We start from the raw sequence: 20,540 nt of genomic DNA, 5'->3' as shown, positions 1-20,540 counted from the left end.
GAAGTTGCTATATTGGAAACTGCTCGAAATATATAAAACATGACAATTTGCTGTGCAATTACAAAAAAATTTGGAAAAATATATGTGTTACTGCAATCATGAACTGAAAGACTTGGCTTGTAGGGTATCTTGATGAAATATATTTTAGTTTCCTCTGTGTTTAAGATGTAAATCCTTAGATTCGTTAAGTATCACCTTACTTCAATAATCACATTCAATTATTTTTGTCAAAGAGGTTTGATTTATTACTTGTCTAATTTAATCACTGTGTGCCTATCAAAGAAGGATGGATTTGAGTTCCTGATGAAATAAAGTCTTTAGAACTGACATGTAGCGATACTACTTTGTGATGATTATATTACTAGATGCCAATAATGTGTGCCTATTGAAGAGTGATAAAGTCCATTCTTAATATTCTAAAGAATCTCTCCAATCTATACACCTTCCCATTGAATAATGAACATAATCAGCATCAACAATTAAAAGATGGCTGCCTACAGGAATGGATAATTTTAAACTCTGCAAAATTATCCATTTCACAAACAAAAACATTATTGTTTAAAAGACACTTGCATGAACAGGGACTTGAACCCTGGACCCTCAGATTAAAAGTCTGATGCTCTACCGACTGAGCTATCCAGGGTCTGAGTGCTGTAGTTGCCATATTGGAAACTGCTCAAAATATATAAAACATGACAATTTGCTGTGCAATTACAAAAAATGTGGAAAAATATATATGTGTTACTGCAATCATGAACTGAAAGACTTGGCTTGTAGGGTCTCTTGATTAAATATATTTTAGTTTCCTCTGTGTTTAAGTTGTAAATCCTTAGATGCTTTAAGTATCACCTCACTTCAATAATCACATTCAATTATTTTTGTCAAAGAGGTTTGATTTATTACTTGTCTAATTTAATCACTGTGTGCCTATCAAAGAAGGATGGATTTGAGTTCCTGATGAAACAAAGTCTTTAGAACTGACATGTAGTGATACTACTTTGTGATGACTATATTACTAGATGCCAATAATGTGTGCCTATTGAAGAGTGATAAAGTCCATTCTTAATATTCTAAAGAATCTCTCCAATCTATACACCTTCCCATTGAATAATGAACATAATCAGCATCAACAATTAAAAGATGGCTGCCTGCAGGAATGGATAATTTTAAACTCTGCAAAATTGTCCACTTCACAAACAAAAACACCATTGTTTAAAAGACACTCGCCTGAACAGGGACTTGAACCCTGGACCCTCAGATTAAAAGTCTGATGCTCTACCGACTGAGCTATCCAGGCTCTGACCGCTGAAGTTGCCATATTGGAAACTGCTCAAATATATAAAACATGACAATTTGCTGTGCAATTACAAAAAATGTGGAAAAATATATGTGTTACTGCAATCATGAACTGAAAGACTTGGCTTGTAGGGTCTCTTGATGAAATATATTTTAGTTTCCTCTGTGTTTAAGATGTAAATCCTTAGATTCGTTAAGTATCACCTAACTTCAATAATCACATTCAATTATTTTTGTCAAAGAGGTTTGATTTATTACTTGTCTAATTTAATCACTGTGTGCCTATCAAAGAAGGATGGATTTGAGTTCCTGATGAAATTAAGTCTTTAGAACTGACATGTAGCGATACTACTTTGTGATGATTATATTACTAGATGCCAATAATGTGTGCCTATTGAAGAGTGATAAAGTCCATTCTTAATATTCTACAGAATCTTTCCAATCTATTCACCTTCCCATTGATTAATGAACATAATCAGCATCAACAATTAAAAGATGGCTGCCTACAGGAATGGATAATTTTAAACTCTGCAAAATTGTCCATTTCACAAACAAAAACACCATTGTTTAAAAGACACCCGCATGAACAGGGACTTGAACCCTGGACCCTCAGATTAAAAGTCTGATGCTCTTCCGACTGAGCTATCCAGGCTCTGAGTGCTGTAGTTGCCATATTGGAAACTGCTCAAATATATAAAACATGACAATTTGCTGTGCAATTACAAAAAATGTGGAAAAATATATGTGTTACATGCAATCATGAACTGAAAGACTTGGCTTGTAGGGTCTCTTGATGAAATATATTTTAGTTTCCTCTGTGTTTAAGTTGTAAATCCTTAGATGCTTTAAGTATCACCTCACTTCAATAATCACATTCAATTATTTTTGTCAAAGAGGTTTGATTTATTACTTGTCTAATTTAATCACTGTGTGCCTATCAAAGAAGGATGGATTTGAGTTCCTGATGAAACAAAGTCTTTAGAACTGACATGTAGTGATACTACTTTGTGATGACTATATTACTAGATGCCAATAATGTGTGCCTATTGAAGAGTGATAAAGTCCATTCTTAATATTCTACAGAATCTTTCCAATCTATTCACCTTCCCATTGATTAATGAACATAATCAGCATCAACAATTAAAAGATGGCTGCCTACAGGAATGGATAATTTTAAACTCTGCAAAATTGTCCATTTCACAAACAAAAACACCATTGTTTAAAAGACACTCGCATGAACAGGGACTTGAACCCTGGACCCTCAGATTAAAAGTCTGATGCTCTTCCGACTGAGCTATCCAGACTCTGAGTGCTGTAGTTGCCATATTGGAAACTGCTCAAATATATAAAACATGACAATTTGCTGTGCAATTACAAAAAATGTGGAAAAATATATGTGTTACATGCAATCATGAACTGAAAGACTTGGCTTGTAGGGTCTCTTGATGAAATATATTTTAGTTTCCTCTGTGTTTAAGTTGTAAATCCTTAGATGCTTTAAGTATCACCTCACTTCAATAATCACATTCAATTATTTTTGTCAAAGAGGTTTGATTTATTACTTGTCTAATTTAATCACTGTGTGCCTATCAAAGAAGGATGGATTTGAGTTCCTGATGAAACAAAGTCTTTAGAACTGACATGTAGTGATACTACTTTGTGATGACTATATTACTAGATGCCAATAATGTGTGCCTATTGAAGAGTGATAAAGTCCATTCTTAATATTCTACAGAATCTTTCCAATCTATTCACCTTCCCATTGAATAATGAACATAATCAGCATCAACAATTAAAAGATGGCTGCCTGCAGGAATGGATCATTTTAAACTCTGCAAAATTGTCCATTTCACAAACAAAAACACCATTGTTTAAAAGACACTCGCCTGAACAGGGACTTGAACCCTGGACCCTCAGATTAAAAGTCTGATGCTCTACCGACTGAGCTATCCAGGCTCTGAGCAGTGAAGTTGCCATATTGGAAACTGCTCGAAATATATAAAACATGACAATTTGCTGTGCAATTACAAAAAATGTGGAAAAATATGTGTTACTGCAATCATGAACTGAAAGACTTGGCTTGTAGGGTATCTTGATGAAATGTATTTTAGTTTCCTCTGTGTTTAAGTTGTAAATCCTTAGATGCTTTAAGTAACACCTCACTTCAATAATCACATTCAATTATTTTTGTCAAAGAGGATTGATTTATTACTTGTCTAATTTAAACACTGTGTGCCTATCAAAGAAGGATGGATTTGAGTTCCTGATGAAACAAAGTCTTTAGAACTGACATGTAGTGATACTACTTTGTGATGACTATAGTACTAGATGCCAATAATGTGTGCCTATTGAAGAGTGATAAAGTCCATTCTTAATATTCTACAGAATCTTTCCAATCTATACACCTTCCCATTGATTAATGAACATAATCAGCATCAACAATTAAAAGATGGCTGCCTACAGGAATGGATAATTATAAACTCTGCAAAATTATCCATTTCACAAACAAAAACATTATTGTTTAAAAGACACTCGCTTGAACAGGGACTTGAACCCTGGACCCTCAGATTAAAAGTCTGATGCTCTACCGACTGAGCTATCCAGGCTCTGAGTGCTGTAGTTGCCATATTGGAAACTGCTCAAAATATATAAAACATGACAATTTGCTGTGCAATTACAAAAAATGTGGAAAAATATATATGTGTTACTGCAATCATGAACTGAAAGACTTGGCTTGTAGGGTCTCTTGATTAAATATATTTTAGTTTCCTCTGTGTTTAAGTTGTAAATCCTTAGATGCTTTAAGTATCACCTCACTTCAATAATCACATTCAATTTTTTTTGTCAAAGAGGTTTGATTTATTACTTGTCTAATTTAATCACTGTGTGCCTATCAAAGAAGGATGGATTTGAGTTCCTGATGAAACAAAGTCTTTAGAACTGACATGTAGTGATACTACTTTGTGATGACTATATTACTAGATGCCAATAATGTGTGCCTATTGAAGAGTGATAAAGTCCATTCTTAATATTCTAAAGAATCTCTCCAATCTATACACCTTCCCATTGAATAATGAACATAATCAGCATCAACAATTAAAAGATGGCTGCCTGCAGGAATGGATGATTTTACACTCTGCAAAATTGTCCATTTCACAAACAAAAACACCATTGTTTAAAATACACTCGCCTGAACATGGACTTGAACCCGGGACCCTCAGATTAAAAGTCTGATGCTCTACCAACTGAGCTATCCAGGCTCTGAGCACTGAAGTTGCCATATTGGAAACTGCTCGAAATATATAAAACATGACAATTTGCTGTGCAATTACAAAAAATGTGGAAAAATATGTGTGTTACTGCTATCATGAACTAAAAGACTTGGCTTGTAGGGTCTCTTGATGAAATATATTTTAGTTTCCTCTGTGTTTAAGATGTAAATCCTTAGATTCGTTAAGTATCACCTTACTTCAATAATCACATTCAATTATTTTTGTCAAAGAGGTTTGATTTATTACTTGTCTAATTTAATCACTGTGTGCCTATCAAAGAAGGATGGATTTGAGTTCCTGATGAAATAAAGTCTTTAGAACTGACATGTAGCGATACTACTTTGTGATGATTATATTACTAGATGCCAATAATGTGTGCCTATTGAAGAGTGATAAAGTCCATTCTTAATATTCTACAGAATCTTTCCAATCTATTCACCTTCCCATTGAATAATGAACATAATCAGCATCAACAATTAATAGATGGCTGCCTGCAGGAATGGATAATTTTAAACTCTGCAAAATTGTCCATTTTACAAACAAAAACACCATTGTTTAAAAGACACTCACCTGAACAGGGACTTGAACCCTGGACCCTCAGATTAAAAGTCTGATGCTCTACCGACTGAGCTATCCAGGCTCTGAGCACTGAAGTTGCCATATTGGAAACTGCTCAAATATATAAAATATGACAATTTTCTGTGCAATTACAAAAAATGTGGAAACATATATGTGTTACTGCAATCATGAACTGAAAGACTTGGCTTGTAGGGTCTCTTGGTGAAATATATTTTAGTATCCTCTGTGTTTAAGTTGTAAATCCTTAGATGCTTTAAGTATCACCTCACTTCAATAATCACATTCAATTATTTTTGTCAAAGAGGTTTGATTTATTACTTGTCTAATTTAATCACTGTGTGCCTATCAAAGAAGGATGGATTTGAGTTCCTGATGAAACAAAGTCTTTAGAACTGACATGTAGTGATACTACTTTGTGATGACTATATTACTAGATGCCAATAATGTGTGCCTATTGAAGAGTGATAAAGTCCATTCTTAATATTCTAAAGAATCTCTCCAATCTATACACCTTCCCATTGAATAATGAACATAATCAGCATCAACAATTAAAAGATGGCTGCCTGCAGGAATGGATGATTTTAAACTCTGCAAAATTGTCCATTTCACAAACAAAAACACCATTGTTTAAAATACACACGCCTGAACAGGGACTTGAACCCTGGACCCTCAGATTAAAAGTCTGATGCTCTACCGACTGAGCTATCCAGGCTCTGAGCACTGAAATTGCCATATTGGAAACTGCTCGAAATATATAAAACATGACAATTTGCTGTGCAATTACAAAAAATGTGGAAAAATATGTGTGTTACTGCTATCATGAACTAAAAGACTTGGCTTGTAGGGTCTCTTGATGAAATATATTTTAGTTTCCTCTGTGTTTAAGATGTAAATCCTTAAATTCGTTAAGTATCACCTTACTTCAATAATCACATTCAATTATTTTTGTCAAAGAGGTTTGATTTATTACTTGTCTAATTTAATCACTGTGTGCCTATCAAAGAAGGATGGATTTGAGTTCCTGATGAAATAAAGTCTTTAGAACTGACATGTAGCGATACTACTTTGTGATGATTATATTACTAGATGCCAATAATGTGTGCCTATTGAAGAGTGATAAAGTCCATTCTTAATATTCTAAAGAATCTCTCCAATCTATACACCTTCCCATTGAATAATGAACATAATCAGCATCAACAATTAAAAGATGGCTGCCTGCAGGAATGGATGATTTTAAACTCTGCAAAATTGTCCATTTCACAAACAAAAACACCATTGTTTAAAATACACTCGCCTGAACAGGGACTTGAACCCTGGACCCTCAGATTAAAAGTCTGATGCTCTACCAACTGAGCTATCCAGGCTCTGAGCACTAAAGTTGCCATATTGTAAACTGCTCGAAATATATAAAACATGACAATTTGCTGTGCAATTACAAAAAATGTGGAAAAATATGTGTGTTACTGCTATCATGAACTAAAAGACTTGGCTTGTAGGGTCTCTTGATGAAATATATTTTAGTTTCCTCTGTGTTTAAGATGTAAATCCTTAGATTCGTTAAGTATCACCTTACTTCAATAATCACATTCAATTATTTTTGTCAAAGAGGTTTGATTTATTACTTGTCTAATTTAATCACTGTGTGCCTATCAAAGAAGGATGGATTTGAGTTCCTGATGAAATAAAGTCTTTAGAACTGACATGTAGCGATACTACTTTGTGATGATTATATTACTAGATGCCAATAATGTGTGCCTATTGAAGAGTGATAAAGTCCATTCTTAATATTCTACAGAATCTTTCCAATCTATTCACCTTCCCATTGAATAATGAACATAATCAGCATCAACAATTAATAGATGGCTGCCTGCAGGAATGGATAATTTTAAACTCTGCAAAATTGTCCATTTTACAAACAAAAACACCATTGTTTAAAAAACACTCGCCTGAACAGGGACTTGAACCCTGGACCCTCAGATTAAAAGTCTGATGCTCTACCGACTGAGCTATCCAGGCTCTGAGCACTGAAGTTGCCATATTGGAAACTGCTCAAATATATAAAACATGACAATTTTCTGTGCAATTACAAAAAATGTGGAAAAATATATGTGTTACTGCAATCATGAACTGAAAGACTTTGCTTGTAGGGTCTCTTGGTGAAATATATTTTAGTATCCTCTGTGTTTAAGTTGTAAATCCTTAGATGCTTTAAGTATCACCTCACTTCAATAATCACATTCAATTATTTTTGTCAAAGAGGTTTGATTTATTACTTGTCTAATTTAATCACTGTGTGCCTATCAAAGAAGGATGGATTTGAGTTCCTGATGAAATAAAGTCTTTAGAACTGACATGTAGCGATACTACTTTGTGATGATTATATTACTAGATGCCAATAATGTGTGCCTATTGAAGAGTGATAAAGTCCATTCTTAATATTCTACAGAATCTTTCCAATCTATTCACCTTCCCATTGAATAATGAACATAATCAGCATCAACAATTAATAGATGGCTGCCTGCAGGAATGGATAATTTTAAACTCTGCAAAATTGTCCATTTCACAAACAAAAACACCATTGTTTAAAAAACACTCGCCTGAACAGGGACTTGAACCCTGGACTCTCAGATTAAAAGTCTGATGCTCTACCGACTGAGCTATCCAGGCTCTGAGCACTGAAGTTGCCATATTGGAAACTGCTCGAAATATATAAAACATGACAATTTGCTGTGCAATTACAAAAAATGTGGAAAAATATGTGTGTTACTGCTATCATGAACTAAAAGACTTGGCTTGTAGGGTCTCTTGATGAAATATATTTTAGTTTCCTCTGTGTTTAAGATGTAAATCCTTAGATTCGTTAAGTATCACCTTACTTCAATAATCACATTCAATTATTTTTGTCAAAGAGGTTTGATTTATTACTTGTCTAATTTAATCACTGTGTGCCTATCAAAGAAGGATGGATTTGAGTTCCTGATGAAATAAAGTCTTTAGAACTGACATGTAGCGATACTACTTTGTGATGATTATATTACTAGATGCCAATAATGTGTGCCTATTGAAGAGTGATAAAGTCCATTCTTAATATTCTAAAGAATCTCTCCAATCTATACACCTTCCCATTGAATAATGAACATAATCAGCATCAACAATTAAAAGATGGCTTCCTGCAGGAATGGATGATTTTAAACTCTGCAAAATTGTCCATTTCACAAACAAAAACACCATTGTTTAAAATACACTCGCCTGAACAGGGACTTGAACCCTGGACCCTCAGATTAAAAGTATGATGCTCTACCGACTGAGCTATCCAGGCTCTGAGCACTGAAGTTGCCATATTGTAAACTGCTCGAAATATATAAAACATGACAATTTGCTGTGCAATTACAAAAAATGTGGAAAAATATGTGTGTTACTGCTATCATGAACTAAAAGACTTGGCTTGTAGGGTCTCTTGATGAAATATATTTTAGTTTCCTCTGTGTTTAAGATGTAAATCCTTAGATTCGTTAAGTATCACCTTACTTCAATAATCACATTCAATTATTTTTGTCAAAGAGGTTTGATTTATTACTTGTCTAATTTAATCACTGTGTGCCTATCAAAGAAGGATGGATTTGAGTTCCTGATGAAATAAAGTCTTTAGAACTGACATGTAGCGATACTACTTTGTGATGATTATATTACTAGATGCCAATAATGTGTGCCTATTGAAGAGTGATAAAGTCCATTCTTAATATTCTACAGAATCTTTCCAATCTATTCACCTTCCCATTGAATAATGAACATAATCAGCATCAACAATTAATAGATGGCTGCCTGCAGGAATGGATAATTTTAAACTCTGCAAAATTGTCCATTTCACAAACAAAAACACCATTGTTTAAAAAACACTCGCCTGAACAGGGACTTGAACCCTGGACCCTCAGATTAAAAGTCTGATGCTCTACCGACTGAGCTATCCAGGCTCTGAGCACTGAAGTTGCCATATTGGAAACTGCTCAAATATATAAAACATGACAATTTTCTGTGCAATTACAAAAAATGTGGAAAAATATATGTGTTACTGCAATCATGAACTGAAAGACTTGGCTTGTAGGGTCTCTTGGTGAAATATATTTTAGTATCCTCTGTGTTTAAGTTGTAAATCCTTAGATGCTTTAAGTATCACCTCACTTCAATAATCACATTCAATTATTTTTGTCAAAGAGGTTTGATTTATTACTTGTCTAATTTAATCACTGTGTGCCTATCAAAGAAGGATGGATTTGAGTTCCTGATGAAACAAAGTCTTTAGAACTGACATGTAGTGATACTACTTTGTGATGACTATATTACTAGATGCCAATAATGTGTGCCTATTGAAGAGTGATAAAGTCCATTCTTAATATTCTAAAGAATCTCTCCAATCTATACACCTTCCCATTGAATAATGAACATAATCAGCATCAACAATTAAAAGATGGCTGCCTGCAGGAATGGATGATTTTAAACTCTGCAAAATTGTCCATTTCACAAACAAAAACACCATTGTTTAAAATACACACGCCTGAACAGGGACTTGAACCCTGGACCCTCAGATTAAAAGTCTGATGCTCTACCGACTGAGCTATCCAGGCTCTGAGCACTGAAATTGCCATATTGGAAACTGCTCGAAATATATAAAACATGACAATTTGCTGTGCAATTACAAAAAATGTGGAAAAATATGTGTGTTACTGCTATCATGAACTAAAAGACTTGGCTTGTAGGGTCTCTTGATGAAATATATTTTAGTTTCCTCTGTGTTTAAGATGTAAATCCTTAAATTCGTTAAGTATCACCTTACTTCAATAATCACATTCAATTATTTTTGTCAAAGAGGTTTGATTTATTACTTGTCTAATTTAATCACTGTGTGCCTATCAAAGAAGGATGGATTTGAGTTCCTGATGAAATAAAGTCTTTAGAACTGACATGTAGCGATACTACTTTGTGATGATTATATTACTAGATGCCAATAATGTGTGCCTATTGAAGAGTGATAAAGTCCATTCTTAATATTCTAAAGAATCTCTCCAATCTATACACCTTCCCATTGAATAATGAACATAATCAGCATCAACAATTAAAAGATGGCTGCCTGCAGGAATGGATGATTTTAAACTCTGCAAAATTGTCCATTTCACAAACAAAAACACCATTGTTTAAAATACACTCGCCTGAACAGGGACTTGAACCCTGGACCCTCAGATTAAAAGTCTGATGCTCTACCAACTGAGCTATCCAGGCTCTGAGCACTAAAGTTGCCATATTGTAAACTGCTCGAAATATATAAAACATGACAATTTGCTGTGCAATTACAAAAAATGTGGAAAAATATGTGTGTTACTGCTATCATGAACTAAAAGACTTGGCTTGTAGGGTCTCTTGATGAAATATATTTTAGTTTCCTCTGTGTTTAAGATGTAAATCCTTAGATTCGTTAAGTATCACCTTACTTCAATAATCACATTCAATTATTTTTGTCAAAGAGGTTTGATTTATTACTTGTCTAATTTAATCACTGTGTGCCTATCAAAGAAGGATGGATTTGAGTTCCTGATGAAATAAAGTCTTTAGAACTGACATGTAGCGATACTACTTTGTGATGATTATATTACTAGATGCCAATAATGTGTGCCTATTGAAGAGTGATAAAGTCCATTCTTAATATTCTACAGAATCTTTCCAATCTATTCACCTTCCCATTGAATAATGAACATAATCAGCATCAACAATTAATAGATGGCTGCCTGCAGGAATGGATAATTTTAAACTCTGCAAAATTGTCCATTTTACAAACAAAAACACCATTGTTTAAAAAACACTCGCCTGAACAGGGACTTGAACCCTGGACCCTCAGATTAAAAGTCTGATGCTCTACCGACTGAGCTATCCAGGCTCTGAGCACTGAAGTTGCCATATTGGAAACTGCTCAAATATATAAAACATGACAATTTTCTGTGCAATTACAAAAAATGTGGAAAAATATATGTGTTACTGCAATCATGAACTGAAAGACTTTGCTTGTAGGGTCTCTTGGTGAAATATATTTTAGTATCCTCTGTGTTTAAGTTGTAAATCCTTAGATGCTTTAAGTATCACCTCACTTCAATAATCACATTCAATTATTTTTGTCAAAGAGGTTTGATTTATTACTTGTCTAATTTAATCACTGTGTGCCTATCAAAGAAGGATGGATTTGAGTTCCTGATGAAATAAAGTCTTTAGAACTGACATGTAGCGATACTACTTTGTGATGATTATATTACTAGATGCCAATAATGTGTGCCTATTGAAGAGTGATAAAGTCCATTCTTAATATTCTACAGAATCTTTCCAATCTATTCACCTTCCCATTGAATAATGAACATAATCAGCATCAACAATTAATAGATGGCTGCCTGCAGGAATGGATAATTTTAAACTCTGCAAAATTGTCCATTTCACAAACAAAAACACCATTGTTTAAAAAACACTCGCCTGAACAGGGACTTGAACCCTGGACTCTCAGATTAAAAGTCTGATGCTCTACCGACTGAGCTATCCAGGCTCTGAGCACTGAAGTTGCCATATTGGAAACTGCTCAAATATATAAAACATGACAATTTTCTGTGCAATTACAAAAAATGTGGAAAAATATATGTGTTACTGCAATCATGAACTGAAAGACTTGGCTTGTAGGGTCTCTTGATGAAATATATTTTAGTTTCCTCTGTGTTTAAGATGTAAATCCTTAGATTCGTTAAGTATCACCTTACTTCAATAATCACATTCAATTATTTTTGTCAAAGAGGTTTGATTTATTACTTGTCTAATTTAATCACTGTGTGCCTATCAAAGAAGGATGGATTTGAGTTCCTGATGAAACAAAGTCTTTAGAACTGACATGTAGTGATACTACTTTGTGATGACTATATTACTAGATGCCAATAATGTGTGCCTATTGAAGAGTGATAAAGTCCATTCTTAATATTCTAAAGAATCTCTCCAATCTATTCACCTTCCCATTGAATAATGAACATAATCAGCATCAACAATTAAAAGATGGCTGCCTGCAGGAATGGATGATTTTAAACTCTGCAAAATTGTCCATTTCACAAACAAAAACACCATTGTTTAAAATACACACGCCTGAACAGGGACTTGAACCCTGGACCCTCAGATTAAAAGTCTGATGCTCTACCGACTGAGCTATCCAGGCTCTGAGCACTGAAGTTGCCATATTGGAAACTGCTCGAAATATATAAAACATGACAATTTGCTGTGCAATTACAAAAAATGTGGAAAAATATGTGTGTTACTGCTATCATGAACTAAAAGACTTGGCTTGTAGGGTCTCTTGATGAAATATATTTTAGTTTCCTCTGTGTTTAAGATGTAAATCCTTAGATTCGTTAAGTATCACCTTACTTCAATAATCACATTCAATTATTTTTGTCAAAGAGGTTTGATTTATTACTTGTCTAATTTAATCACTGTGTGCCTATCAAAGAAGGATGGATTTGAGTTCCTGATGAAATAAAGTCTTTAGAACTGACATGTAGCGATACTACTTTGTGATGATTATATTACTAGATGCCAATAATGTGTGCCTATTGAAGAGTGATAAAGTCCATTCTTAATATTCTAAAGAATCTCTCCAATCTATACACCTTCCCATTGAATAATGAACATAATCAGCATCAACAATTAAAAGATGGCTTCCTGCAGGAATGGATGATTTTAAACTCTGCAAAATTGTCCATTTCACAAACAAAAACACCATTGTTTAAAATACACTCGCCTGAACAGGGACTTGAACCCTGGACCCTCAGATTAAAAGTATGATGCTCTACCGACTGAGCTATCCAGGCTCTGAGCACTGAAGTTGCCATATTGTAAACTGCTCGAAATATATAAAACATGACAATTTGCTGTGCAATTACAAAAAATGTGGAAAAATATGTGTGTTACTGCTATCATGAACTAAAAGACTTGGCTTGTAGGGTCTCTTGATGAAATATATTTTAGTTTCCTCTGTGTTTAAGATGTAAATCCTTAGATTCGTTAAGTAACACCTTACTTCAATAATCACATTCAATTATTTTTGTCAAAGAGGTTTGATTTATTACTTGTCTAATTTAATCACTGTGTGCCTATCAAAGAAGGATGGATTTGAGTTCCTGATGAAATAAAGTCTTTAGAACTGACATGTAGCGATACTACTTTGTGATGATTATATTACTAGATGCCAATAATGTGTGCCTATTGAAGAGTGATAAAGTCCATTCTTAATATTCTACAGAATCTTTCCAATCTATTCACCTTCCCATTGAATAATGAACATAATCAGCATCAACAATTAATAGATGGCTGCCTGCAGGAATGGATAATTTTAAACTCTGCAAAATTGTCCATTTCACAAACAAAAACACCATTGTTTAAAAAACACTCGCCTGAACAGGGACTTGAACCCTGGACCCTCAGATTAAAAGTCTGATGCTCTACCGACTGAGCTATCCAGGCTCTGAGCACTGAAGTTGCCATATTGGAAACTGCTCAAATATATAAAACATGACAATTTTCTGTGCAATTACAAAAAATGTGGAAAAATATATGTGTTACTGCAATCATGAACTGAAAGACTTGGCTTGTAGGGTCTCTTGATGAAATATATTTTAGTTTCCTCTGTGTTTAAGATGTAAATCCTTAGATTCGTTAAGTATCACCTTACTTCAATAATCACATTCAATTATTTTTGTCAAAGAGGTTTGATTTATTACTTGTCTAATTTAATCACTGTGTGCCTATCAAAGAAGGATGGATTTGAGTTCCTGATGAAACAAAGTCTTTAGAACTGACATGTAGTGATACTACTTTGTGATGACTATATTACTAGATGCCAATAATGTGTGCCTATTGAAGAGTGATAAAGTCCATTCTTAATATTCTAAAGAATCTCTCCAATCTATACACCTTCCCATTGAATAATGAACATAATCAGCATCAACAATTAAAAGATGGCTGCCTGCAGGAATGGATGATTTTAAACTCTGCAAAATTGTCCATTTCACAAACAAAAACACCATTGTTTAAAATACACACGCCTGAACAGGGACTTGAACCCTGGACCCTCAGATTAAAAGTCTGATGCTCTACCGACTGAGCTATCCGGGCTCTGAGCACTGAAATTGCCATATTGGAAACTGCTCGAAATATATAAAACATGACAATTTGCTGTGCAATTACAAAAAATGTGGAAAAATATGTGTGTTACTGCTATCATGAACTAAAAGACTTGGCTTGTAGGGTCTCTTGATGAAATATATTTTAGTTTCCTCTGTGTTTAAGATGTAAATCCTTAGATTCGTTAAGTATCACCTTACTTCAATAATCACATTCAATTATTTTTGTCAAAGAGGTTTGATTTATTACTTGTCTAATTTAATAACTGTGTGCCTATCAAAGAAGGATGAATTTGAGTTCCTGATGAAATAAAGTCTTTAGAACTGACATGTAGCGATACTACTTTGTGATGATTATATTACTAGATGCCAATAATGTGTGCCTATTGAAGAGTGATAAAGTCCATTCTTAATATTCTAAAGAATCTCTCCAATCTATACACCTTCCCATTGAATAATGAACATAATCAGCATCAACAATTAAAAGATGGCTGCCTGCAGGAATGGATGATTTTAAACTCTGCAAAATTGTCCATTTCACAAACAAAAACACCATTGTTTAAAATACACTCGCCTGAACAGGGACTTGAACCCTGGACCCTCAGATTAAAAGTCTGATGCTCTACCGACTGAGCTATCCAGGCTCTGAGCACTGAAGTTGCCATATTGGAAACTGCTCGAAATATATAAAACATGACAATTTGCTGTGCAATTACAAAAAATGTGGAAAAATATGTGTGTTACTGCTATCATGAACTAAAAGACTTGGCTTGTAGGGTCTCTTGATGAAATATATTTTAGTTTCCTCTGTGTTTAAGATGTAAATCCTTAGATTCGTTAAGTATCACCTTACTTCAATAATCACATTCAATTATTTTTGTCAAAGAGGTTTGATTTATTACTTGTCTAATTTAATCACTGTGTGCCTATCAAAGAAGGATGGATTTGAGTTCCTGATGAAATAAAGTCTTTAGAACTGACATGTAGCGATACTACTTTGTGATGATTATATTACTAGATGCCAATAATGTGTGCCTATTGAAGAGTGATAAAGTCCATTCTTAATATTCTAAAGAATCTCTCCAATCTATACACCTTCCCATTGAATAATGAACATAATCAGCATCAACAATTAAAAGATGGCTGCCTGCAGGAATGGATGATTTTAAACTCTGCAAAATTGTCCATTTCACAAACAAAAACACCATTGTTTAAAATACACTCGCCTGAACAGGGACTTGAACCCTGGACCCTCAGATTAAAAGTCTGATGCTCTACCGACTGAGCTATCCGGGCTCTGAGCACTGAAGTTGCCATATTGTAAACTGCTCGAAATATATAAAACATGACAATTTGCTGTGCAATTACAAAAAATGTGGAAAAATATGTGTGTTACTGCTATCATGAACTAAAAGACTTGGCTTGTAGGGTCTCTTGATGAAATATATTTTAGTTTCCTCTGTGTTTAAGATGTAAATCCTTAGATTCGTTAAGTATCACCTTACTTCAATAATCACATTCAATTATTTTTGTCAAAGAGGTTTGATTTATTACTTGTCTAATTTAATCACTGTGTGCCTATCAAAGAAGGATGGATTTGAGTTCCTGATGAAATAAAGTCTTTAGAACTGACATGTAGCGATACTACTTTGTGATGATTATATTACTAGATGCCAATAATGTGTGCCTATTGAAGAGTGATAAAGTCCATTCTTAATATTCTACAGAATCTTTCCAATCTATTCACCTTCCCATTGAATAATGAACATAATCAGCATCAACAATTAATAGATGGCTGCCTGCAGGAATGGATAATTTTAAACTCTGCAAAATTGTCCATTTTACAAACAAAAACACCATTGTTTAAAAAACACTCGCCTGAACAGGGACTTGAACCCTGGACCCTCAGATTAAAAGTCTGATGCTCTACCGACTGAGCTATCCAGGCTCTGAGCACTGAAGTTGCCATATTGGAAACTGCTCAAATATATAAAACATGACAATTTTCTGTGCAATTACAAAAAATGTGGAAAAATATATGTGTTACTGCAATCATGAACTGAAAGACTTGGCTTGTAGGGTCTCTTGATGAAATATATTTTAGTTTCCTCTGTGTTTAAGATGTAAATCCTTAGATTCGTTAAGTATCACCTTACTTCAATAATCACATTCAATTATTTTTGTCAAAGAGGTTTGATTTATTACTTGTCTAATTTAATCACTGTGTGCCTATCAAAGAAGGATGGATTTGAGTTCCTGATGAAATAAAGTCTTTAGAACTGACATGTAGCGATACTACTTTGTGATGATTATATTACTAGATGCCAATAATGTGTGCCTATTGAAGAGTGATAAAGTCCATTCTTAATATTCTATAGAATCTTTCCAATCTATTCACCTTCCCATTGAATAATGAACATAATCAGCATCAACAATTAAAAGATGGCTGCCTGCAGGAATGGATAATTTTATACTCTGCAAAATTGTCCATTTCACAAACAAAAACACCATTGTTTAAAAGACACTCGCCTGAACAGGGACTTGAACCCTGGACCCTCAGATTAAAAGTCTGATGCTCTACTGACTGAGCTATCCAGGCTCTGAGTGCTAAAGTTGCCATATTGAAAACTGCTCGAAATATATAAAACATGACAATTTGCTGTGCAATTACAAAAAATGTGGAAACATATATGTGTTACTGCAATCATGAACTGAAAGACTTGGCTTGTAGGGTCTCTTGGTGAAATATATTTTAGTATCCTCTGTGTTTAAGTTGTAAATCCTTAGATGCTTTAAGTATCACCTCACTTCAATAATCACATTCAATTATTTTTGTCAAAGAGGTTTGATTTATTACTTGTCTAATTTAATCACTGTGTGCCTATCAAAGAAGGATGGATTTGAGTTCCTGATGAAACAAAGTCTTTAGAACTGACATGTAGTGATACTACTTTGTGATGACTATATTACTAGATGCCAATAATGTGTGCCTATTGAAGAGTGATAAAGTCCATTCTTAATATTCTAAAGAATCTCTCCAATCTATACACCTTCCCATTGAATAATGAACATAATCAGCATCAACAATTAAAAGATGGCTGCCTGCAGGAATGGATGATTTTAAACTCTGCAAAATTGTCCATTTCACAAACAAAAACACCATTGTTTAAAATACACACGCCTGAACAGGGACTTGAACCATGGACCCTCAGATTAAAAGTCTGATGCTCTACCGACTGAGCTATCCAGGCTCTGAGCACTGAAATTGCCATATTGGAAACTGCTCGAAATATATAAAACATGACAATTTGCTGTGCAATTACAAAAAATGTGGAAAAATATGTGTGTTACTGCTATCATGAACTAAAAGACTTGGCTTGTAGGGTCTCTTGATGAAATATATTTTAGTTTCCTCTGTGTTTAAGATGTAAATCCTTAGATTCGTTAAGTATCACCTTACTTCAATAATCACATTCAATTATTTTTGTCAAAGAGGTTTGATTTATTACTTGTCTAATTTAATCACTGTGTGCCTATCAAAGAAGGATGGATTTGAGTTCCTGATGAAATAAAGTCTTTAGAACTGACATGTAGCGATACTACTTTGTGATGATTATATTACTAGATGCCAATAATGTGTGCCTATTGAAGAGTGATAAAGTCCATTCTTAATATTCTACAGAATCTTTCCAATCTATTCACCTTCCCATTGAATAATGAACATAATCAGCATCAACAATTAATAGATGGCTGCCTGCAGGAATGGATAATTTTAAACTCTGCAAAATTGTCCATTTTACAAACAAAAACACCATTGTTTAAAAAACACTCGCCTGAACAGGGACTTGAACCCTGGACCCTCAGATTAAAAGTCTGATGCTCTACCGACTGAGCTATCCAGGCTCTGAGCACTGAAGTTGCCATATTGGAAACTGCTCAAATATATAAAACATGACAATTTTCTGTGCAATTACAAAAAATGTGGAAAAATATATGTGTTACTGCAATTATGAACTGAAAGACTTGGCTTGTAGGGTCTCTTGATGAAATATATTTTAGTTTCCTCTGTGTTTAAGATGTAAATCCTTAGATTCGTTAAGTATCACCTTACTTCAATAATCACATTCAATTATTTTTGTCAAAGAGGTTTGATTTATTACTTGTCTAATTTAATCACTGTGTGCCTATCAAAGAAGGATGGATTTGAGTTCCTGATGAAATAAAGTCTTTAGAACTGACATGTAGCGATACTACTTTGTGATGATTATATTACTAGATGCCAATAATGTGTGCCTATTGAAGAGTGATAAAGTCCATTCTTAATATTCTATAGAATCTTTCCAATCTATTCACCTTCCCATTGATTAATGAACATAATCAGCATCAACAATTAAAAGATGGCTGCCTACAGGAATGGATAATTTTAAACTCTGCAAAATTGTCCATTTCACAAACAAAAACACCATTGTTTAAAAGACACTCGCATGAACAGGGACTTGAACCCTGGACCCTCAGATTAAAAGTCTGATGCTCTTCCGACTGAGCTATCCAGGCTCTGAGTGCTGTAGTTGCCATATTGGAAACTGCTCAAATATATAAAACATGACAATTTGCTGTGCAATTACAAAAAATGTGGAAAAATATATGTGTTACTGCAATCATGAACTGAAAGACTTGGCTTGTAGGGTCTCTTGATGAAATATATTTTAGTTTCCTCTGTGTTTAAGTTGTAAATCCTTAGATGCTTTAAGTATCACCTCACTTCAATAATCACATTCAATTTTTTTTGTCAAAGAGTTTTGATTTATTACTTGTCTAATTTAATCACTGTGTGCCTATCAAAGAAGGATGGATTTGAGTTCCTGATGAAACAAAGTCTTTAGAACTGACATGTAGTGATACTACTTTGTGATGACTATATTACTAGATGCCAATAATGTGTGCCTATTGAAGAGTGATAAAGTCCATTCTTAATATTCTACAGAATCTTTCCAATCTATTCACCTTCCCATTGAATAATGAACATAATCAGCATCAACAATTAAAAGATGGCTGCCTGCAGGAATGGATCATTTTAAACTCTGCAAAATTGTCCATTTCACAAACAAAAACACCATTGTTTAAAAGACACTCGCCTGAACAGGGACTTGAACCCTGGACCCTCAGATTAAAAGTCTGATGCTCTACTGACTGAGCTATCCAGGCTCTGAGTGCTAAAGTTGCCATATTGAAAACTGCTCGAAATATATAAAACATGACAATTTGCTGTGCAATTACAAAAAATGTGGAAACATATATGTGTTACTGCAATCATGAACTGAAAGACTTGGCTTGTAGGGTCTCTTGGTGAAATATATTTTAGTATCCTCTGTGTTTAAGTTGTAAATCCTTAGATGCTTTAAGTATCACCTCACTTCAATAATCACATTCAATTATTTTTGTCAAAGAGGTTTGATTTATTACTTGTCTAATTTAATCACTGTGTGCCTATCAAAGAAGGATGGATTTGAGTTCCTGATGAAACAAAGTCTTTAGAACTGACATGTAGTGATACTACTTTGTGATGACTATATTACTAGATGCCAATAATGTGTGCCTATTGAAGAGTGATAAAGTCCATTCTTAATATTCTAAAGAATCTCTCCAATCTATACACCTTCCCATTGAATAATGAACATAATCAGCATCAACAATTAAAAGATGGCTGCCTGCAGGAATGGATGATTTTAAACTCTGCAAAATTGTCCATTTCACAAACAAAAACACCATTGTTTAAAATACACTCGCCTGAACATGGACTTGAACCCGGGACCCTCAGATTAAAAGTCTGATGCTCTACCGACTGAGCTATCCAGGCTCTGAGCACTGAAGTTGCCATATTGGAAACTGCTCGAAATATATAAAACATGACAATTTGCTGTGCAATTACAAAAAATGTGGAAAAATATGTGTGTTACTGCTATCATGAACTAAAAGACTTGGCTTGTAGGGTCTCTTGATGAAATATATTTTAGTTTCCTCTGTGTTTAAGATGTAAATCCTTAGATTCGTTAAGTATCACCTCACTTCAATAATCACATTCAATTATTTTTGTCAAAGAGGTTTGATTTATTACTTGTCTAATTTAATCACTGTGTGCCTATCAAAGAAGGATGGATTTGAGTTCCTGATGAAATAAAGTCTTTAGAACTGACATGTAGCG

At 34.1% G+C, this 20,540-nt stretch overlaps 29 non-coding genes across 29 annotated transcripts; all 29 read right to left on the bottom strand.

The window, feature by feature from the left end:
- Nucleotides 1-1,224: 1,224 nt before the first annotated feature.
- TRNAK-UUU (transfer RNA lysine (anticodon UUU)) lies at nucleotides 1,225-1,297 on the bottom strand. Its single transcript has one exon. It is a non-coding gene; the product is annotated as a tRNA-Lys (tRNA).
- A 578-nt stretch (nucleotides 1,298-1,875) lies between these two features.
- TRNAK-UUU (transfer RNA lysine (anticodon UUU)) lies at nucleotides 1,876-1,948 on the bottom strand. Its single transcript has one exon. It is a non-coding gene; the product is annotated as a tRNA-Lys (tRNA).
- A 1,231-nt stretch (nucleotides 1,949-3,179) lies between these two features.
- Nucleotides 3,180-3,252, bottom strand: TRNAK-UUU (transfer RNA lysine (anticodon UUU)). The gene has a single exon. It is a non-coding gene; the product is annotated as a tRNA-Lys (tRNA).
- A 577-nt stretch (nucleotides 3,253-3,829) lies between these two features.
- TRNAK-UUU (transfer RNA lysine (anticodon UUU)) lies at nucleotides 3,830-3,902 on the bottom strand. The gene has a single exon. It is a non-coding gene; the product is annotated as a tRNA-Lys (tRNA).
- Nucleotides 3,903-4,483: 581 nt separating this feature from the next.
- On the bottom strand, nucleotides 4,484-4,556 carry TRNAK-UUU (transfer RNA lysine (anticodon UUU)). Its single transcript has one exon. It is a non-coding gene; the product is annotated as a tRNA-Lys (tRNA).
- A 579-nt stretch (nucleotides 4,557-5,135) lies between these two features.
- On the bottom strand, nucleotides 5,136-5,208 carry TRNAK-UUU (transfer RNA lysine (anticodon UUU)). Its single transcript has one exon. It is a non-coding gene; the product is annotated as a tRNA-Lys (tRNA).
- A 578-nt stretch (nucleotides 5,209-5,786) lies between these two features.
- Nucleotides 5,787-5,859, bottom strand: TRNAK-UUU (transfer RNA lysine (anticodon UUU)). Its single transcript has one exon. It is a non-coding gene; the product is annotated as a tRNA-Lys (tRNA).
- A 579-nt stretch (nucleotides 5,860-6,438) lies between these two features.
- On the bottom strand, nucleotides 6,439-6,511 carry TRNAK-UUU (transfer RNA lysine (anticodon UUU)). The gene has a single exon. It is a non-coding gene; the product is annotated as a tRNA-Lys (tRNA).
- A 579-nt stretch (nucleotides 6,512-7,090) lies between these two features.
- TRNAK-UUU (transfer RNA lysine (anticodon UUU)) lies at nucleotides 7,091-7,163 on the bottom strand. The gene has a single exon. It is a non-coding gene; the product is annotated as a tRNA-Lys (tRNA).
- Nucleotides 7,164-7,741: 578 nt separating this feature from the next.
- TRNAK-UUU (transfer RNA lysine (anticodon UUU)) lies at nucleotides 7,742-7,814 on the bottom strand. Its single transcript has one exon. It is a non-coding gene; the product is annotated as a tRNA-Lys (tRNA).
- Nucleotides 7,815-8,393: 579 nt separating this feature from the next.
- On the bottom strand, nucleotides 8,394-8,466 carry TRNAK-UUU (transfer RNA lysine (anticodon UUU)). Its single transcript has one exon. It is a non-coding gene; the product is annotated as a tRNA-Lys (tRNA).
- Nucleotides 8,467-9,045: 579 nt separating this feature from the next.
- On the bottom strand, nucleotides 9,046-9,118 carry TRNAK-UUU (transfer RNA lysine (anticodon UUU)). The gene has a single exon. It is a non-coding gene; the product is annotated as a tRNA-Lys (tRNA).
- A 578-nt stretch (nucleotides 9,119-9,696) lies between these two features.
- On the bottom strand, nucleotides 9,697-9,769 carry TRNAK-UUU (transfer RNA lysine (anticodon UUU)). Its single transcript has one exon. It is a non-coding gene; the product is annotated as a tRNA-Lys (tRNA).
- A 579-nt stretch (nucleotides 9,770-10,348) lies between these two features.
- On the bottom strand, nucleotides 10,349-10,421 carry TRNAK-UUU (transfer RNA lysine (anticodon UUU)). Its single transcript has one exon. It is a non-coding gene; the product is annotated as a tRNA-Lys (tRNA).
- Nucleotides 10,422-11,000: 579 nt separating this feature from the next.
- On the bottom strand, nucleotides 11,001-11,073 carry TRNAK-UUU (transfer RNA lysine (anticodon UUU)). The gene has a single exon. It is a non-coding gene; the product is annotated as a tRNA-Lys (tRNA).
- Nucleotides 11,074-11,651: 578 nt separating this feature from the next.
- Nucleotides 11,652-11,724, bottom strand: TRNAK-UUU (transfer RNA lysine (anticodon UUU)). Its single transcript has one exon. It is a non-coding gene; the product is annotated as a tRNA-Lys (tRNA).
- Nucleotides 11,725-12,302: 578 nt separating this feature from the next.
- Nucleotides 12,303-12,375, bottom strand: TRNAK-UUU (transfer RNA lysine (anticodon UUU)). Its single transcript has one exon. It is a non-coding gene; the product is annotated as a tRNA-Lys (tRNA).
- Nucleotides 12,376-12,954: 579 nt separating this feature from the next.
- On the bottom strand, nucleotides 12,955-13,027 carry TRNAK-UUU (transfer RNA lysine (anticodon UUU)). The gene has a single exon. It is a non-coding gene; the product is annotated as a tRNA-Lys (tRNA).
- A 579-nt stretch (nucleotides 13,028-13,606) lies between these two features.
- TRNAK-UUU (transfer RNA lysine (anticodon UUU)) lies at nucleotides 13,607-13,679 on the bottom strand. The gene has a single exon. It is a non-coding gene; the product is annotated as a tRNA-Lys (tRNA).
- Nucleotides 13,680-14,257: 578 nt separating this feature from the next.
- TRNAK-UUU (transfer RNA lysine (anticodon UUU)) lies at nucleotides 14,258-14,330 on the bottom strand. The gene has a single exon. It is a non-coding gene; the product is annotated as a tRNA-Lys (tRNA).
- Nucleotides 14,331-14,909: 579 nt separating this feature from the next.
- Nucleotides 14,910-14,982, bottom strand: TRNAK-UUU (transfer RNA lysine (anticodon UUU)). The gene has a single exon. It is a non-coding gene; the product is annotated as a tRNA-Lys (tRNA).
- A 579-nt stretch (nucleotides 14,983-15,561) lies between these two features.
- Nucleotides 15,562-15,634, bottom strand: TRNAK-UUU (transfer RNA lysine (anticodon UUU)). The gene has a single exon. It is a non-coding gene; the product is annotated as a tRNA-Lys (tRNA).
- Nucleotides 15,635-16,213: 579 nt separating this feature from the next.
- Nucleotides 16,214-16,286, bottom strand: TRNAK-UUU (transfer RNA lysine (anticodon UUU)). The gene has a single exon. It is a non-coding gene; the product is annotated as a tRNA-Lys (tRNA).
- Nucleotides 16,287-16,864: 578 nt separating this feature from the next.
- TRNAK-UUU (transfer RNA lysine (anticodon UUU)) lies at nucleotides 16,865-16,937 on the bottom strand. Its single transcript has one exon. It is a non-coding gene; the product is annotated as a tRNA-Lys (tRNA).
- Nucleotides 16,938-17,516: 579 nt separating this feature from the next.
- Nucleotides 17,517-17,589, bottom strand: TRNAK-UUU (transfer RNA lysine (anticodon UUU)). Its single transcript has one exon. It is a non-coding gene; the product is annotated as a tRNA-Lys (tRNA).
- Nucleotides 17,590-18,168: 579 nt separating this feature from the next.
- TRNAK-UUU (transfer RNA lysine (anticodon UUU)) lies at nucleotides 18,169-18,241 on the bottom strand. The gene has a single exon. It is a non-coding gene; the product is annotated as a tRNA-Lys (tRNA).
- A 578-nt stretch (nucleotides 18,242-18,819) lies between these two features.
- TRNAK-UUU (transfer RNA lysine (anticodon UUU)) lies at nucleotides 18,820-18,892 on the bottom strand. Its single transcript has one exon. It is a non-coding gene; the product is annotated as a tRNA-Lys (tRNA).
- A 578-nt stretch (nucleotides 18,893-19,470) lies between these two features.
- Nucleotides 19,471-19,543, bottom strand: TRNAK-UUU (transfer RNA lysine (anticodon UUU)). The gene has a single exon. It is a non-coding gene; the product is annotated as a tRNA-Lys (tRNA).
- Nucleotides 19,544-20,122: 579 nt separating this feature from the next.
- TRNAK-UUU (transfer RNA lysine (anticodon UUU)) lies at nucleotides 20,123-20,195 on the bottom strand. The gene has a single exon. It is a non-coding gene; the product is annotated as a tRNA-Lys (tRNA).
- Between the last annotated feature and the right edge of the window lie 345 nt (nucleotides 20,196-20,540).

The sequence above is a fragment of the Pseudophryne corroboree genome, chromosome 1 (genome assembly GCF_028390025.1).
Source record: "Pseudophryne corroboree isolate aPseCor3 chromosome 1, aPseCor3.hap2, whole genome shotgun sequence".
Taxonomy (NCBI): Eukaryota; Metazoa; Chordata; class Amphibia; order Anura; family Myobatrachidae; genus Pseudophryne; species Pseudophryne corroboree.
This window is presented reverse-complemented; position numbering and strand designations above follow the sequence as displayed.